Source organism: Panthera onca, chromosome B1 (assembly GCF_046562875.1).
Source record: "Panthera onca isolate mPanOnc1 chromosome B1, mPanOnc1 haplotype 2, whole genome shotgun sequence".
Taxonomy (NCBI): Eukaryota; Metazoa; Chordata; class Mammalia; order Carnivora; family Felidae; genus Panthera; species Panthera onca.
The window spans coordinates 178578390-178598067 of NC_138342.1; the positions used below are offsets into that span (position 1 = coordinate 178578390).

The window sequence follows — 19678 nt, forward strand, 5'->3', positions numbered from 1 at the left end:
TGACATATGATCTAGCCATTCTACTTCCGGGTATTTATCCAAAGGGAATGAAAACACTAATTCAAAATGGTATCTGCCCATGTTCATTGCAGTATTATTTATAATAGTCAAGACACAGAAGCAACCTAAGCATCCACTGATAGACGAGTGGATAAATAAAATATGGTGTGTGTGTATATGTGTGTATATATGGTATATATGTGTATTTGTGTATATATATATACATATACATATGTATATACATATATACATATACATACATACACATATATACATATATGTATATATATATATACACATATATGTATATGTATATATATATACACCACAATAGAATATTATACACACACACACACACACACACACACACGAATATTATTTCGCCTTAAAGGGGAAGGAAAACCTGCTATTCATGGATGGACCTTGAGGGCATCATGCTAAGTGAAATAAGTCAGACAGAGAAAGAAAAATACTATATGTTTTCACTTAGATGTGGAATTTGAAAAGAACTGAACCTATAGAAACAGAGAGCAAAATAGTGGTTGCCAGGGGGTGGGTGAAATGGGAACATCTTGGTCAGAGCTTACAAACCTCTGCTTATAAGGTAAGTAAGTTCTGGCCGTGGAATGTAGAGCATGGTTACTAAGCGACAGTCCACGGTACGCTTGAAAATTGCTAAGAGAGTAGATCTTGTATGTTCCCACCATAACAACAACAACAAAGGCAATTGTGTGAGATGAATGGTGTGCTAACGAACCTAAGTGTGGTAAACATTTTGCAGTCTATACTTGTGTCAGATCATCATGTTGTACACCTTAAACTTACATGATGTTGTATGTCAACTATATCTCAATAAAGCTGGGGGAAAGAAAAGGAAATCAATCTCCTTTATGCTTTTATATTTTGTACGTATTCAATCATGGGCATGTATCTATTTTTGGAACATAATGTATATTTGAAAATTTAAAAAGCGCGATCAAGGGCTGTGACTGTTGATGTCATGATGGCACCTTGTCAGTTCAGCTGTCTTGGCCAGATCACTACTCTCCTCGTACATGGTTACACCCATCTGGGCCCTCCCAGCAGCTGTGGCTGTGCCAAAATAGTTCTGAATGGGACTGTGACAGTAAGACAGCTGTAGTCTCAAATGACTTAGAATGTCACATGTTTATCCCCTGAGGCCACGAGTATATCATGTAACAGAAGGAATTCCGAGAATGGCAATGTGTATACTCTGGTGCAGAAACACCCTGTCATTTTCTGGTGGCCTATGGGTCCCACAGTGATGAACTTGGACTATGTCCACATGGTTAAAGTGTCATTGATTTTTTTTTTAGCACGAATTGTTATTTATTACAGATTTGCAGAACATGCCCTCTTAATTTTTGTGTGTCTTGGAAAAGTATTCTTTTTCCTTTAGCTACAGTTTTAAAAATAAACCTCAAAGCAGCGTTTCTCACAACGTTGGGCATAAGTAACAGAGAGCCAGTAAATACTAGTTTGATTAGCTAACTAGTGTTAGCTAAGTGTCAGGTGTGAGGGACAGGCGTGAGTAGAGGGCTCTGCAATCCGGGTTGTTTTTTTTTTTTATTTTTATTTTTTTAACGTTTATTTATTTTTGAGACAGAGAGAGACAGAGCATGAACGGGGGAGGGTCACAGAGAGAGGGAGACACAGAATCTGAAACAGGTTCCAGGCTCTGAGCTGTCAGCACAGAGCCCGACTCGGGGCTCGAACCCACCCACCGGGAGATCGTGACCTGAGCCGAAGTCGGACGCTTAACCGACCAAGCCACCCAGGTGCCCCTGCAATCCGGATTTTAAAGTCTGGATTATGCAATCGATTTGACAGTTTCTGACCCATTTACGTAACAGCTTTCCGGTGTCTGCAACTGGGAGGTGACTCTGGTGGGTCACTGAGTTTTCCTCTGCAGCAAAGTGTTAAGACTTCAGGATCTCAGAGGGCAGGTGGCACTCCCACATTCGCCAGAACTTCTGGAAAGAGCTTTCACAGCTAATATGCAAGCAGACATCCTAAATTTTATATCACTCAAAAATCCAGTCCTAACTGATCAAGCTCTTCATATTGCAAAGCTGGGTCCTTTATTTACTTTGTAATTTTGGAAAGAGAATCACATGTCTAATTGTTCTAAATTCTTCTCATTCCTTTCTGTCATTAGGAGAGAGTATTCCTTAAATTTATTCTCAGAGGCTGCGGCCATTCAAACATGGAGAAAAATTCTTAACCCCTCATTAGAGGAATTTGACATGGAGTTTCGATGACCCCAATTTCTGAGTAACCTCTCTGTTTGACTCCAACAATTTAAAATACACTCTTGGGTTAAATGGCATGCTCTCTGGGAAAACCCAACTGAGTTTCTGATATTTACAAAATATTTAAGAAATCAGGATAAAAGCCTGTACAACTAAACCCTGGACGTTTAAATTTTACTTCCGAAATAAGGGAAGGTATGATAGGACACATGTATGATTCTGTACTGAAATTTGGCATTGTGTTTAGTCTCCTTCCAGAAAATGAATTTAAATCATGATGGGAAATAAAATGTAAAAATGTAACAAGCCTTAGGATTTTACAATTCAAGTGTGTCTCTGTTGTTTGGGTCATTAATTTTGTCGTGGGTGTTAATTCATCATCACCTTTTAGCAATAGCAAGAGCCAGTACATGCAGCTAATTAAGGTGGCTTCTATACATACGAATTCATGGAATCCTTACAATGACCTTATGAAGTAGGTACTATTATACATAAATAGACACTGAGAGTCAAGAGTTGAAGGTATACTGCTAATAAGTGGCAGAGAACAGATTCAAAGCCTGAATCCTGACTACAGAATACAAGTTTTTAGCTACTGCATTTTGCTGTGTCTGAATTATTATCAGAGGCAAATTGGAATGCCAAATTCCTTTCCCTCTGCCTCCAGGCACAATTTATGTGTCATGTCCCCTTTTCCTTGCACACTGGTATCTGGCTAATGTTTAACAACCGGCCCTCTGAAGAGCTGGTCTGTAGCATTTGCCAATTTCCAGGGCCAATTTCCAAGTGGCCAATTTCCAATGACCAGCCTGATGTCACTGAACATGGAGTTGGGAAAAGACATGAAGTAGCACCCATTATATAGTATTTATATCATGTGGACGTGCACCCCATTAGATAGTGTTTGGATCCTAGAGCTACAATAGATGTATATAACCTCAAGGGCACAGAAAATAGTAACATGTAATAAAAGAATTAGGAAACAGTAAAAATGTTGAGTGTTTATTACCTTAGCTTAAATACAATGAGTTAATTGTAAATTTATAAAATCTAATTCTCATTTTAGAATTTAGCAATTGACTTTCAAGAATCCGTTCTATCAGATAATATATTTTATGGAACTACTTTTTAGTGTAAAATTGGAAGAAGGACGAAAGTAAGGTATTGGGTTACAGTCTCAATGGTGTCTGACTCTGAGCACTCCCCCAGACAAATTTCCGTTTCCAAGACTTTCTTTTCTTTGGGGAGAACAGCCAAGGAATGGGTTTGCCTTCTACCGCTGAGATTTTTGGAGTTCTGCTCCGCCACCTGGTGGTTACAATGCGCAATTGCTATTTCCCCCCATGCTGTCTTGCACTCTTTGCACTCTGGGCTCTTCCTGACAGACTTTCCTTACCCACCAGCATTTTCAGCCATTAATTAGATTTCCAATGGGTAACTTGACTCTCTTAGCTTACAATATCCTACATGAAGGCCTTTAAGATAAATTCTCAGACGTTGGGCTGAAGGGCACTTGACTAACAAATTACCAGGTTTTTTGTCCTTCACTGAGATTGCCGGTGGAGTAGTGGAGAGTATCGCCAGGCTTGGCTTAGAAATATTAATCAGAATAGTTAATGTTTTGACAAATATCCCAAAGTTCTTGTCACTATTTTCTAGAAGGATTACAGGGTCCTCAGCAAATAGGTGTTCACGCATTCCATTTTGCTAGCTCACGGTTCCAAAAACTAAAGGCACGGCCCTATCCTTCATCCCATTATCCTGCTATTTCCATCAAGGACCTTGTCTCAGTACATTATTTTATTTTATTTTAAATTTTTATTTATTTATTTGGGAGAGAGACAGAGTGTGAGCGGGAGAGAGGCAGACACACACACACACACACACACACACACACACACACACACAGAATCTGAAGCAGGCTCTAGGCTCTGAGCTATCAGCACAGAGCCCCATGCAGGGCTTGAACCCACAGACTGTGAGATCGTGACCTGAGCCAAAATCAGATGCTTAGCTGACTGAGTCACCCAGGTGTCCCATGATTTTAATATAATAGAAAACATATGTCATCAGATAGAGATGATCGGAGGCTACCTTTTGGTCGTGACCATCCCATCGTGGGTCTCTTTAGTGTATGCAGTTAAGCACCAGCCTTATTTGGGGAAGGGGTGTCCCAACCATTCTTTCCATCTTCTTCATGTTTGCATTTTCCACTTAGTATTAATTCATTAATACAGCAAACATCTCTTGAGCATAAACATGTGCCAGCCCCTCGGCTGGGAGAGGTGGATGTAGAGAAGACACAGACCCTGCCCTGAGGACTCACCAGGCTTGTGGTGGAGGCAAAGCAAGGATGTGGGAGCACTGGGCAAAGCAGGATCTGTGGTTGTTAACGACAAGAGCAGAAGGTTCAAAGCAGAGGGTTGGGGCGGGCTTCCCGGAGGAGCGTGAAAACTGACGTTGAAGTCTGTGTCAAATCCGGACAGAGAATATAGGGAAAGGCGAACGGAGGGATGAGATCACAGACTGGGGGAATTTTCAGCAGACCCACAGCGCATGTTGGCTGGAGTCAGAACAGCATGTTCATGAGGCACAAGTAATGAGCGATGACGCTAGAAAGTAGGCGGGGGACAGATCTTGATGGTCTTGATTACTGTGCAGGAAACGTGGACTTCATCCAGGTGGTAATCAAACATTAGGTAACCTTTCAGTGTTTTTAAGCAAAGAAGTAAGAGAATCAGATCCACGATTCAAGAGTTATCTGTCCAAGCTGTGTGGGCTTTGGGTGCCAAATGTGGGCTTCTTCTTCACCCACACACACAGGGCATCCAAGCTCCTCACCTAATAAAGAGAAGGACTTGGACATTTTCAACAAGAGATGAAGAATGTTGCTCACTACTCTTGCCACTTCTAGAAAGCTCTGTTTCATGGAATGAACAACTTTTCACTCATTAAAGAGGGGGAAAAGCTAATTTGGGCAAAAGGGAAACAAGATACTAAAAAAGAAAAAGCTTCCCAATTAAAAAAAGGAGGAGGAGGAGGAGGAGGCAGAGGAGAGGGGAGGGGAGGGGAAATGGGAAGAGAAGAATCAGAGATGGACCCATGGGCAGGAGGGGCTCCTGACAGCCCCGGTAAGAGATGGCAGGACCTGAACCAGGGCAGTAGGAGTGGATAAAGGAAGTTTGTTGAAGGAGAATTGATGGGTTTTATTGCTGTGGAGTTTGGGGAATTAAACAAATTTCAGGGAGCATTTCTAGGAAGTGAATTGGTGCAACATCACAAAAGACTTAAATGTTCCCACCTATTCATCTAGTAATTTTACTTCTAGGAGTTTGCCTCCACCACTTCTAGGAGTTTATCTGATGCACAGGTGAGCATCAGATGTGCGTTATCATATGCTTATCACAGTACTGATAGAGCAGAAGAAACCAGAGGATATATATGTATTTTGATAGATCCGGAAAAAGAGATAAATATCAGGTTATGTTTCTCAAGAATATTTAATGACACGGTTAAATGCTTTTTGATAGATACAATCATGTTAAAAAAAAAATCAGGCTTCACAGCGTATGGTATGATTCCAATTTTGTAAAAACAAAACCAACCCCCCACCCCCAAAAAAACCTCTCTATATGTACAGAAAAAAAAGAAAGAAAGAAAAGCAAGAAAATATTAACTGTGACTATTTCCGAATGATAAGATTGTGGATTGATTCTTCTTTATACATTGATTGGGCTTTCCAAAATTATATACAATTAACCTATATTATTCTAATCAACAAAAAAGTAATAACTTTAAAATAAAATAAAATATAAAATAAAGTAATAAATATAAATAAAGTAATAAAATATAAAAAGGAAATAATCAAACCTTTGGCCTAAGTTACTTGCAGAAAGTCTTGTCAAATATTTACATTTGAGGGGCATCTGGCTGGTTCAGTTGGAAAAGCGTGTGATTCTTTTTTTTTTTTTTTTTTTTTAATTTTTTTTTCAACGTTTTTTATTTTATTTTTGGGACAGAGAGAGACAGAGCATGAACGGGGGAGGGTCAGAGAGAGAGGGAGACACAGAATCGGAAACAGGCTCCAGGCTCCGAGCCATCAGCCCAGAGCCTGACGCGGGGCTCGAACTCACAGACCGCGAGATCGTGGCCTGGCTGAAGTCGGACGCTTAACCGACTGCGCCACCCAGGCGCCCCGGAAAAGCGTGTGATTCTTGATCTCAGGGTTGTGAGTTCGAGCCTCACCTGGGGTGTAGAGATTACTTAAATAAATAGTGCTTAAAAATATTTATTTTTTTTAATGTTTATTTATTTACTTTTGAGAGAGACAGCAGCAGAAGAGCAGAGGGAGGGAACCCCACGTAGGTTCTGCACTATCAGCACAGAGCCCGATGGAAGGGGTGCTTGGACCCAGCAACTGTGAGATCATGACCTGAGCTGAAGTCAGATGTTCAACTGAGCCACCCAAGCGCCCCTTAAAAAATACTTAGATTTAGGTTTGAATATAGTTTATTACAAAAACATATACAATGACTTTTTTAAAGTTTTATTATTTATTTATTTAGAGAGAGAGTGTGTGAGCAGTGGAGGCGTAGAGAGAGAGGGCGACAGAGAATCCTAAGCAGGCTCCACACTAGCAGTGCAGAGCCCGACTTGGGGCTCAATCCCACAAACTGTGAGATCATGACCTGAGCCAAAATCAAGAGTCAGTCGCTCAGTGGACTGAGCCACCCAGATGCCCCCAGACACTGACTTGAAAAAAAAAATGATGTAAAAATTCAGGATCAATAAAAAAAGAATATCCCTTTTTTAAATTATGAAGTTCAACGTAGTTGGTGTGATTAAACTTTAAATTAACTTATGAGCTTCAGGCAGTTAGGGCAAAAAGAAAAAAAACATTCATGTTCTGCACGGGTCAGCACATTTTCATTGCAATGTGTTGCATCTCATACCAGACCAGAGAGGAAAATAACTATATTTCTTTTTTTTTTTTTTTAACGTTTATTTATTTTTGAGACAGAGACAGACAGAGCATGAACAGGGGAGGGGCAGAGAGAGAGGGAGACATAGAATCTGAAACAGGCTCCGGGCTCTGAGCGGTCAGCACAGAGCCCAACGCGGGGCTCGAACTCACGGGCCGCGAGATCATGACCTGAGCCGAAGTCGGACGCTTAACCAACCAAGCCACCCAGGCGCCCCGGAAATAACTATATTTCTAAGCACTGCTTTCTAAATTACATTCCTTAATGAGGCTTATAATGTAGGAGACTGGGTGATAGAGACTTCAATGTGCACTATGACAATGTAATAAACTGACGTAATAGTGTGACTTATGCAAATCCTAAGACATAGGATGAAATTTAGTAAAGGCAGCCGTAGGCAAAAGATACAGCTAAGGATATACCCTCTGATGCTTCAGCAAGATGCGAAAAAATAGATTGCCGAGAGAATATTTCTCCCGCTTTACTGTGCTTAAGAAACACAGGACTCACTCCTTAAATAAAAACAGCTTCCTAGGTCTCCCTTCCTAAAGACTCCAGTTCAGTTGACCTGGTGCGGAGTCTAGAAATCCTTACGTTAAATATAATAAATAAACGCCCAGGCCATATCAGAGGCAGGTGATCCAGGAAGCTTATTTGGAGACGAATAGACCCTAGGGAGGGAAGGGGACTGTTGCCAAGCCCCTTCTGCACCTTGCCCAACTAGCTCTTCTCTTAGCAGCCTGTACTCTTAGCAAGATCCTCTAGCGCCAGGGTTCCGAATCAGTAGTCTCCAAACAGAGGTATAGATAGCTCTGAGCTTGCACGGGAACTTTACAAGAGTCTCTTGCAAGACGGTCTTCAGACACTTGTTTACAGATAAGTCGCTTCCCTTTGTGCTAAAATCCTTCCCTTTGTCTAAAATTGAAGGTGTGACGCCACCAGGGGGCGCCTCTTCCCAACACGCCCTGCCCTTCCCACCCGCTCTGCTTCCACACCCCGCCCGCCCCAAGCCCATTCTGCCCTGCAGCGCAAAAAACTCTGCGGTGACTAGCAAAAGAACAGTTTTATATATTGGTGTCTGCTGGGCTGTAAGTCAGGGTAACAAGTGCTTTTGCAAGTCAGGAGCAGAATGAAAGAGCTGATTTGTCAGCTGACAGAAGATTGGAAATGAAGATATGATCGATCAGGGCGCAGTTCCTGGTGTAGAGGAATCGTTGCAGAGCAATTTTAAGAGGTGGATGTAACAACATAGCTACCATTTCCACTTATTTACTTATGTCAATGACCTTTCTCTTCGTTTCAGTCTTTTTTTTTTTTTACAGGAAGTTAGCAATAAAAGAGCCCCATTCATGTAATGAAATGATGTACTTCTAATGTGTCTTCACTTCTTATGCTGAATATTTATCACAATTTGAAAGATCCTGAAAGATGTTGCTTTGATTAAAATTATGTACCACTAGTTGTAAAGGTAATCAATCCAAAGGAAGAAAACTGTAACAGAGTTCTATGATGATTGGAAACAAAAAAAATTCAAATTTCTATTGAGATACATATGTCTTTGCGGCCAAGAAATATGAAGCATGGCTGAAAAAAAAGAGTTCCGAGCTTAAAAAAGTGTTGCCAGAGAAGACGATTCTGGTAGAAATGAAATGGAGACAAGGAGGAAAAGAAATAATGTCAAATGTCTTACTGTGAAAGGAGCTCATGCATATTTAAAATGGATCGTGGTGGTTATTAAATCTCTAGAATATTTGGATTCTGTTGAATATATTAGAAGGACTGATAGTTTTGTTTCTAAATGTCAGCATTTACAAATACATCAGAAATGACATCTTTTGTAGTGATTTAAGTGTGATGAAGAAGTCTCTATATCAGCTTAACCATGTGCAAGGTGTGTAGTTTTTTTACCAATTCTGTTTTACAAGTAAAAAAGTTTGAGGTCATTCTTCATTTTTGAGAGAGAGAGAGAAAGAGAGAGCAGGGTAGGGGCAGAGAGAAGGAGAGAGAGAGAATCTTCAGCAGGCTCCCCATCCAGCACAGAGCCTGATGTGGGGCTTGATCTCACAACCCTGGGATCATGAACTGAGCAGAAATCAAAAGTCAGATGCTTAACAGACTGACCCACCCAGGCACCCCTTGAGGTCACTCTTTGAATGATGCACGCTGCCATAGAGTCTCTCTATGTGAGGGGGCTTGGCTACAGCCTGAGAGTGAGTGGGGCATGTGTTGAAAAGCTGCATTTATTTGCATAAGCATTTTGTTTTTATTTTTTTTTTTTTTAATTTTTTTTTTAACGTTTATTTACTTTTGAGACAGAGAGAGACAGAGCATGAACAGGGGAGGGGCAGAGAGAGAGGGAGACACAGAGTCGGAAGCAGGCTCCAGGCTCTGAGCCATCAGCCCAGAGCCCGACTCGGGGCTCGAACTCACGGACCGCGAGATCGTGACCTGAGCTGAAGTCGGACGCTTAACCGACTGAGCCACCCAGGTGCCCCAGCATTTTGTTTTTATACTGCATAGTACAGATCATCAAAAAATAGCAAAGCTTTCTAATAGCTGCTTTTATTCTTTAAAAAAAAAAAGTTTTTTAATGTTTACTTTTGAGAGAGAGACAGAGCGTGGGCAGGGGAGGGGTGGAGAGAGAGGGAGACACAGAATCTGAAGCAGGCTCCAGGCTGTCAGCACAGAGCCTGATGTGGGGCTCAAACCCACAAACTGTGAGATGAACCTGAGCTGAAGTCGAACACTTAACAGACTGAGCCACCCAGGCGCCCCTAGCTGCTTTTATTCTCATTCACGTTGTAAACAAATGGTTGAAAAAACATCAATTGTCCATATCCTGAAAACAGCATTCATGTTTTTATTGTGGATTTGTGGGCACTGGAAATTGAGGAGCGGTGCTATGGGAATTTTTCTCATGAAGCTTCTTTGGACTTATTCCAGCAAGTAAACATATGCTTGATGGGGCTTGAAGCCTTCTCACTGTATCCAGAAGCCTGCTTGGGATTCTCTCTCTCTCTCTCTCTCTCTCTCTCTCTCTGCCCCTCCCCTGCTCATGCTCTCTAAGTAAATAAACTTTTAAAAATTCTGATTTTAAATAGTTTGTTAGGTTTTCAATTCTTCTCACACTCCTTCCTCTGCTTTTTGAAGGCCATGTCCTTATTTTTTCAATTTCTGAATTCCTTTTGGTTTGAAACATGTACCCAAGAGGGCAGTACATGCTAGCAGATGGGATCGTACTGCCCCACCGTTTCTCAGGATTATGCCTCACCATAAGCTGAAAAGATGCGAGGCACATCGGATTTTACTGGAAAATGGTATTAACCGGTACCGTAATAGAAGCTGAATGCTTTAAAAAATCCTCTGGTTCTCCCCCGCACCCCAGTGTGCCTCCTTTACTTCCCACACGGAGCGCTTCACTTCTGGTCACCAAATGTGTGGGTCCTTTCCCCCCACACGAAGCACACACCAGCTGGGCATCCGACGATTTAACTCAGTTCTAACACCATCTGCCAGGAAACAGCGTCAGACCCCACAGGCTCATGCCGACAGCCTCCTCCGTCAGACGCCAATCACGGGAGCAGGCCCCCATGCTCGCAACTTCTAACTTAGCTACAAATTGGAGGTTCCCATGACCCCCTTCTCAGGTCCGATTAATTTGCCAAAGCAGTGCCCAGAACTCAGGGAAACGCTTGCTTCTGCTCACCAGGTTATTGAAGGATATGATTAAGGACACAGACGGACGCCCAAATGAAGAGATACATAGAATGGTGTCTGGAAGGGTCCCGGGTGCAAGAACCCCTGTCTCCATGGAGTTGGGGTTACCCTCCCGGTAGGTGGATATGTTTACCGACCGGGAAGTTCCTTGCAACTCATACTTTTGGGATGTTTATAGAAACTTCATCGCACAAGCATAATTAATCACTCACTGAGCTTTCAGCCCCTCCCCTTCCTCAAGAGAATGGGGGGCGGGGCTGACAATCCCAAGCATCTAATCGGGGCTCCATCTTTCTGGTGACCAGCCCCCAGCCAGGAGCCATTAGAACAAAGACACTCCCTTCATCCGGGAAGTCACGAGGGTTTCAGGACCTTTGTCCCAGAAACCAGGGGCAGAGACCAATATATGTTTTCTATTATCTCGCGGGGACTTAAAGTCCTAACTGACCAAAACTTCACAGAAACAATTATGCCCCGTTGTATTTGGTAAGATAGTCAACATCTTTGCATAGCACACTAAAAAAAAAATAGCTTGCTTTGTGGACAGTGAAAGTCATGATTACAGGACAAATGATTTCTGATTGTGCCCAGCAGTGTGTGAGAGCCACAGTGCCAAGGGCTTCCTCTGCTCTGCCTGATGCCTGTGGGCTGCAGAGCCTTCAGCCAGTACTGAAAAAGCAATAGAGCCAAATCAGAAGAGCACAAAATGAAGGAACCACAAGAAAAACTTATCTGGAACTTCCACGACTCAAAGGCAGTCCCCGTGAAAACTTAATCCTATTTTCTTCTAGTCTATTCTTCCATAGTTTTGACTATCTGAGACCGTGAACTATATGGATGTGTGATGGTGGTCTCAAGTCAACACCGTTTGAGAACCAGCCGGGGAACGGATGGAATCAGAGCAGGGGCAGATGGTGGGCAGATAGGCCTCCTGGGGCAATGGAGAGAAGCAGGTGGAGACGTTACTGAGGGCCCTCTAGGGACGGCCTCTACCTGCGGCCTGGAACAGGATGCAGCCTTGTGGCTATGGAGCCAGGGTCAGGAACAAGGGAAGATCAATGTTGATACGCATTTCTTCAAATGGAAGCACATAGATTACCAGTGCGTATTTATGACAGATTGGTGATGCTAACCTGTGTATGAGACGGAAGGGATTCTGCAAAGACTTAGTTATTTTCTCAACCCTCACAGAGTCGCCTGGCAGAGTGACGCCAGTCCTTTCAGCTGGAAGTCAAGGGCCAGGACAGACCTCTCAAGACCTCTTACCTGCTCCCTCGGGGAGTAACCACATTTATGCTAATTTCTTTCTTTTGGGTTAATTAAATTGGGACATACAGCAGGTGCATGGCTGTGTACATGTGTGTGTGTATGTGTGTGTATAAGATGTCACATCCTACAGACCTCTAACTGTCCTCTAACACTACAGCATTATAGCATGAACACTCTCCCAGGTCACATGAATACACAATATTCTATTTCATGGTTATGCCATCCTTTCTCCAATATAGTATTATATATATTAAGTTTCGATCTTGTTATTATTATTATTATTATTATTATTATTATTATATAGTGCCCCATGTTTCAACATTTAGAAAGTATTTCTACAGATCTCATTCATTTGTTCTTTATTGATATCTACTATGTATAAGTCACCAGCCTGGGTAATTTAGAGGATCCAAACATGACTAGACACTGGCCCAGAATTTATGATTTACAGAAGAATGAGTACTCCGTGGATGGAATCAACTTCTTTGATTTCATGGCTTCACAAGGACGCTGTGAGTTGGGCAAGGCAGATGTCACTTCTCCATTGTTTTGGTAGGTGGGAACCTTCGAAGAGGTTCCCTGAGGTAACACAGAAGGTGCCTTTAGCCTCAAACTTGTTTGGCTGGGTCTTGATTTCTGCATTGAAAGAATCACTTTCATTCAGAATTTTTTTTTTTAAGTTTAGTTATTGATTTTGAGAGAGAAAGAGAGAAAGAAGGAGGCAGAGAGAGAGGGAGAGAGAGACAGAATCCCAAGTCGGCTCCACACCATCAGTACAGAGCCCAACATGGGGCTTGAACTCTCAAACCATGAGATCATGACCTGAGCTAAAATCAAGAGTTGGACACTTAACTGACTGAGCCACCCAGGCACCCCCTTTCATTTAGAATTTCAAAGTCTTTGTTCCATTATTTTCTTACTGTCAGGGTTGCCATTCAGAAGTCTGACACCATCTGGATTCCTGTTTTTTATTGTATATAGTTCTAGAAATGTTTAGATTTTTCTTTTCATCTCCCTTTCTGAAGTTGATGGACTATGTGTCATATGTTGTGAGTCTTTATTTATAGTCATAGGCACTCGGTGGGTCTAGAATCTGGAGAACTGTGTCTTTAGCATGGGGAAGTTTTCTTCCGTTTGTCTTTGACAACACTCTCTGCACTATTTTCTCCCTTCCCTCGTGGAATTCTGATTATTTGGCCATTGTTCCTCTTGTGATGATCCTCTGATTCATTTACTTCTCACCTCCTCTTGTCTTTTAAAAGAACCATCTGAGAGATTTATTTTTGACACGTTTACCAATTCTTTAAAAATACTGGCTATCAGATTTTTAATTTCCAAGGCTTTTCTTGTTCTTTGTGCTTTTCAAAGATTTATATTCACCCTGTTTCACAGATGCCACATTGACTTATTTCTCTGAGCATATTCATTTCCATGGAATGTTCTTTAGACTCTGAGTCTAGAGTTCTCTCTTATCCAGCAAGAGAGCAGATGCAGAATTGAATATGAGAGAGTCTAATATCCGTAAGGAGAAAAGAGCCTTGAACAGGGTTTTCATCTCTGTATGTATGTATGTATTTATATTTATTTTTGAGACAGAGAGAGACAGAGCATGAGTAGGGGAAGGGCAGAGAGAGAGGGAGACACAGAATCTGAAGCAGACTCCAGGCTCTGAGCTGTCAGCACAGAGCTGGACGCAAGTCTCAAACCCATGAACCGCAAGATCATGACCTGAGCTGAAGTCAGACGCTTAACCAACTGAGCCCCCAGGCGCCCCTTGTCTCCTTATTTACTGAGCTCACAAGATATTACCCATGTGGCGAACATGAAGAAAACAAGATCTACACACATGAACAGGGAGAAAACAATCAGACAGTAATGATCAACTTGAATGTGTAAGAAGCAAAGGGTCTAGGGGGCAAGTGGAGTTTGTGATCAGAGTACAATAGGGTATCAGCGTCAGTGGAAAGTAATTTCCTGCAGGTGATATAACAAGTCACTTGTGATCCCATTACAATATCTTGCTAACCTCGGGCACTTCCCCGCTGTGGTGGCTTTCCACCCTAAGCTTTTTTCTACCCCATTTATGTAAGTAGAACCTATTTCATACACACTGTCTCTGTTTCTTCTAAATTTCTGGTTTCCATTTGTTTATTTTGGTCTTTTTCACTTTACTTTTACATTTGTTTTAGTTCTTTTCCTCAAATACCTGGCAAGTGGTGCCTGGCCATTAATGAGAGGGGCATATGTCCGAGCTGATTAGAAGTTGTGTGTCTTCTGAGCTTAGTGTCTGCTGGGCTTTACTGTAGCTTGGCTGGAAAGGGACCTCACTGCTGTACTGCTTTACTGGGTGACATCTCAATGCTCACACCTCCCCGAGGAGGATGCATGTCCCCCACTTCCTGCCAGGAGGGTGCAAGTCTGGGAGCCGATGTTACAGAGCAGGGAAGAGAAAGGGGTCAGGTGGGGTGGCTCCTGGCTCAACTTGCAGACTTTCACTTACTCCTGTTTTTAATCTGGCATCTCATTCCACCCATCGGAGGGACCTTGATTATCATCTCTAAAAAAAAACTTGCAGCTGTTCTTAGGGTTTCTTGATAACTTATTCAGATACCAATCTAAGCCTGACTGTCATGCTGGACTTTATTTCCTCAATCCTGTTTATTTCCAGTACAGGTGAGCATCAGAGGGAAAGCTGCTGATTCCACGGCTCTACATCAGGAAGCGGTTCCTGCTCAATTACTATTTACACTCAGAGCTACAGATATTTTAGTCATGAGATACAAGTAAGAAAAAGAGGCAATAAATAAATGAACATCTTACCGACCGACAAGTGTTCAAACACGTGTCAGTATAAACTGTCAACAGCAATTATTCATGTAATGGATGAAACTGAAAAGTCTCACGTCACAAGAAAGACACATTTGTTTAGAAATCTTTTTCAGCGACATAATATCTAGCACTGGCAGATATAACTAGCCTAGCGTTTCCTGGCTATTGAAATGAAAGTTTGCAATGATGCCACCACTCATGACTGGATAACCCCCCCTTTTTAAAAAAAATTTTAATGTTTATTTATTTCTGAGACAGAGACAGAGCTTGAGCAGAGGAGGGGCAGAGAGAGAGGGAGACATAGAATCTGAAGCAGGCTCCAGACTCTGGGCTGTCAGCACAGAGCCCGACGCAGGGCTCGAACTCATGAGCTACTGTGAAACCATGACTTGAACCAAAGTCGGACACTCAACCGACTGAGTCACCCAGGTGCCCCAAACCTTGCATCCTTTTTATAATACAGATGATTTTTCAAGTTGGGTATTTCTGCAGCAATTACACCAAGTCTTTTGTGTTTCTAGGATCAGCCTTAGCTTGTGCGGCGATGAGATACCTTTCCTCAAGTCCTTGCTAAAGCGTGGAATTCATCTGATGGTAGATCAGGTTTTGCATCCCACAATAACAGCTAAAGCCTGATGAGCAAAACTCCTGAGCTGCTGTCGGCTCCTTCGTCCTCAATAGCCCTTCAACAAGCTCCCTGCTGATGGTTCCAGAAAGCCCCGCCTCTTTAACCCGGTCAGCAGTCGGACCCTGACTTGAGCAGCCGAATCAGAGCCCAGGCCATACTTGCTCCGCTGGTCATGCGGGTCTGAGCGCTCACTCTCTGACCCTAAACCCAGCCGCATCTATTTCCTGTTGGTCCCCAAGACTGAGTTCTTCACGAAGCTACCTAAGTCCTTTTTGGCCCTCGGGGACGGTGGGGTCAGGACTCTTGTTTAGTTGGGCTCCTCTGAGGAGTAGACACCAAAATAGGATTCTATGAGCAAGGGATTTACTGGGGGTACACTGTGAGGGGCAGACCAGGAGCACGGGGACCAGGCCGGGAGCCTGCAGACCAGAGGCCCTGACTCTGGGACCAGAGTCAAGGTGGCAGTGCTGGTGCCCACATTAGCACCTTCTGCTGAGTCTCATTGTGACTGGCCTCTGAACTTCTGTGCTTCCCAGCGCCTGGAACATAGCCATATCCATCTGGTTTCTCATGGAAAGATCCGCAGCTGATCTTACTTCAGCCTTTCTCTGCCTCAAGGCCTCTCTGGGCCGCTGTGATGCCCATCAGTGCCACCATGGGGCAGGGGGACCCCGGGGGAGCTGTCTCAGCTGCCCTCATGGTGACTGCATGCTGGCTGCAGCCTCTCCTCATCTGGGGGAAGGAATCCCGGGGTCCTGCTGTTTCCCAGGATCCATCCAGGAGGAAAGATACAGGCAACTTCTGCTGTTAGCTCCTCTGGAGGTTTCGTTATCCCATGCCCCACAGGTCAGGTGGGGACGTGGGAGGTGGACCTAGAACCTCATTCTCTGGGTCACCGTGCAACATTTTCATGTTTGCCTCCATTCTGCTTCTCTCTAACTAAGGGGATCATCTCTTCTGGGGTAGAAAATTGGGTCAGCAGTATTCTTCTAAAATCTATCACTACAGAATGGGACAAGATATTTGCAAATGGCATAAAGGGTTAGTATCCAAGATCTATAAAAAACTTATCAAACTCCACACCCAAAAAACCAATAATTCAGTGAAGAAGTGGGCAAAAGACATGAATAGACACTTCTCCAAAGAAGGCATCCAGATGGCCAACCGACACATGAAAAACTGCTCCACATCACTCATCATCAGAGAAATACAAATCAAAACCACAATGAGATACCACCTCACACCCGTCAGAATGGCTAACATGAACAACTCAGGCGACAACAGATGTTGGCGAGGATACGGAGAAAGGGGGACCCTTTTTCACTTCTGGTGGGAAAGCAAACTGGTGCAGCCGCTCCGGAAAACAGTATGGATGTTCCTCAAAAAATTAAAAATAGACCTACCCTACGACCCAGCAATTGCACTACTAGGTATTTATCCAAAGGATAGAGGCATGCTGATTCAAAGGGGCACATGCACCCCCATGTTTATAGCAGCACTATTGACAACAGCCCAAGTGTGGAAAGAGCCCAAATGTCCATTGATGAATGGATAAAGAAGATGTGGTGTGTATATACAATGGAGTATTACTCGATCAAAAAGAATGAAATCTTGCCATTTGCAACAACAGGCATGGAACTAGAGTGTGTTCTGCTCAGCGAAATCAGAGAAAGACAAATATCATGTGATTTCACTCATATGTGGAATTTGAGAAACTCAACAGATGAATATAGGGAAGGGAAGGAAAAATAAGATAAAAACAAAGAGGGAGGCAAACCATAAGAGACTCTTAAGTACAAGAGAACAAACTGAGGGCTGCTGGAGGGGTGTTGGGTGGGGGAGAAGGGCTAAAGGGGTGATGGGCATTAAGGAGGGCACTTTGTAGAATGAGCACTGGGTGTTATATGTAATAGATGCATCACTAAATTTTATTCCTGAAATTATTATTACACCATATGTTAACTGACTTGGATTTAAATTAAAAAAAAATTAAAAACTAAAAAATTAAAGAAAATAAAGTATTCCATATTTAGAAAAAAATGAAAATAAAAATAAACCTATAGACACACCTAGAAAACCGATTGGAGGATTAACACAACAATCTGCACAACCTGAACCACAAAATTTAGCAGGTATGCGGCGCAGAGAGGTGAACTTGGGGAGAGAGAAGGAGCAGGAAGGGAGGTGCTTTTGCAAGCAGAGAGAGAGAGGACAGAGACTGGGTGGGGGGCAGGAATACGGGAAAAGCACCCCTTCCCAAAAGCAGCTGGAGAAAACATAGAAAATTGGAAACAGCCGCAGAGACTAAACTAAAAAGGGAGAAAGGAGAAAGGAGAGGGTTTAAATTCCATTAAGACTGTAAACAAGGGGAGGGCAAAGGCTGCAACTCTGCAGCTTGATACCTGGCGGTGCTCTGGTGGGAAGGGCGAATCCCCAGGAACAGAGTGGGGTCCAGGAGGTTCTCGGGCCACACGGGGAAAAGCGATTCCACTGCTGGAAGGACACTTGGTAGAGACCGTTGAAGCCACCGGGTCCCAGCAGACCCCGGAAGGCGGCCACATTCGCTGGTGCTGGAACAAGGTCTTTAAGGGTGAAGCCTGGTGCCAGGTGTGTGTTGTGATTTTCCATCATCCCTGAAACGCTGCAGCAACACTGTCTCGCGAACGTTTTCTGGGGCGGGCTGGCACCTGGCCAGTCTCCGGGCACTGGCAGCAGCAGGGTCCAACAAGCGTTCCTGGGTGCAGCTGATATTCGGCCATTGCTCGGTGAGACCCTCCCGCAGAGGGGCGGAACGGGTCAAAGCCGCAGTCCTTCGGAAGTAAGGGGCCGGGGAAAACAGCCGCATCTGAGGCAAAACTCGGGAGAGAGGTACTGCCTGGGGCCTGGTCACGGAGAGTGGAAAAGCGGGGAGTGGACGAAAGCTGAAGACAGAGGATGGGTGCGCGAATGCTGACCCTGGAGAACAGACTGCATAGCTGGGTGGTGCCATTTTCCACCGCTCCCGCGCATGCGCATACGCGCATACGCACCTACGAGCATGGAAACACTCCACCCCAGTTAGGCTAGCAGCGCCATCTAGTGGAGACCGGAGCCATTACACTGAGCCCCGCCCAACTGGGCCAACTTCCCTCTTGAAGAACACAAGTCTCACCACCTGCTTCTAGGGGAAAAGCAAGCAATTTCAGTCCTACTTCAATCTGTTAGCAGGTCCATCTATTCAACTTTCTTTCTTTTTTTCTTTTTCTCTTTTACACTTTTCTTTTTCTCTTTTACACTTTTCTTTTTCTTAAATACAGAAAGAGAAAAAATTCATTTTTATTAAAAATAGTTTTCTTTAATTTTTATCACTATATTTTTTACTTTTGTGTAAATGTTTTCAAATTCTATTTTACTTCCATCATTTTATTTTAGTCTACTTCAGTGTATTCACCTTTTCAATTTTTCAAACAATTTCCTTTTTTCTTTCTCTTTCTTTTTCTTTTTCTTGAATGCAGAAAGAGAAAAACTTCATTTTTATTTCAATTTCTATTTAAAATATTTTTATTTAATGTTTACTATATTTTTTGCTTTTATGTAAATTTTTTCAAATTCTATTTTACTTCCATCATTTTATTTTAGTCTACTACAGTGTATTCACTTTTTCAAATTTTCAAATGATTTCTTTTTTTTCTCTTTTTCGTTTCTTTTCTTTTTCCTTAAATACAGAAAAAGAAAAAAATCATATTTGTTTTTACTTTTCATTAAAAATATTTGTCTTTAATTTTTCTCTACTATATTCTTTACTTTTGTGTATATTTTTTCAAATTCTATTTTACCCATCATCTCATTTTAGTCTACTTCAGTGTATTCATTTTTTCAAATTCTCAAACAATATCTTTTTTTTTCTCCCCCCCCCCCACTTTTTTTCCCTCTAATCTGTCAAACCACTTTCAACACCCAGACCAAAACATACCTAGATTCTAGCATCATCTATTGAGTTT

General features: G+C 42.7%; 1 long non-coding RNA gene across 1 annotated transcript in view; it reads right to left on the minus strand.

Moving 5' to 3' along the window:
- Positions 1-18404, minus strand: part of LOC144616103 (uncharacterized) — a 39827-nt gene extending 21423 nt beyond the window's left edge. The window contains exon 1 of the long non-coding RNA XR_014137643.1: positions 18101-18404. This is a non-coding gene — a long non-coding RNA (uncharacterized LOC144616103). The remainder of the gene's footprint in view (positions 1-18100) is intronic.
- Between the last annotated feature and the right edge of the window lie 1274 nt (positions 18405-19678).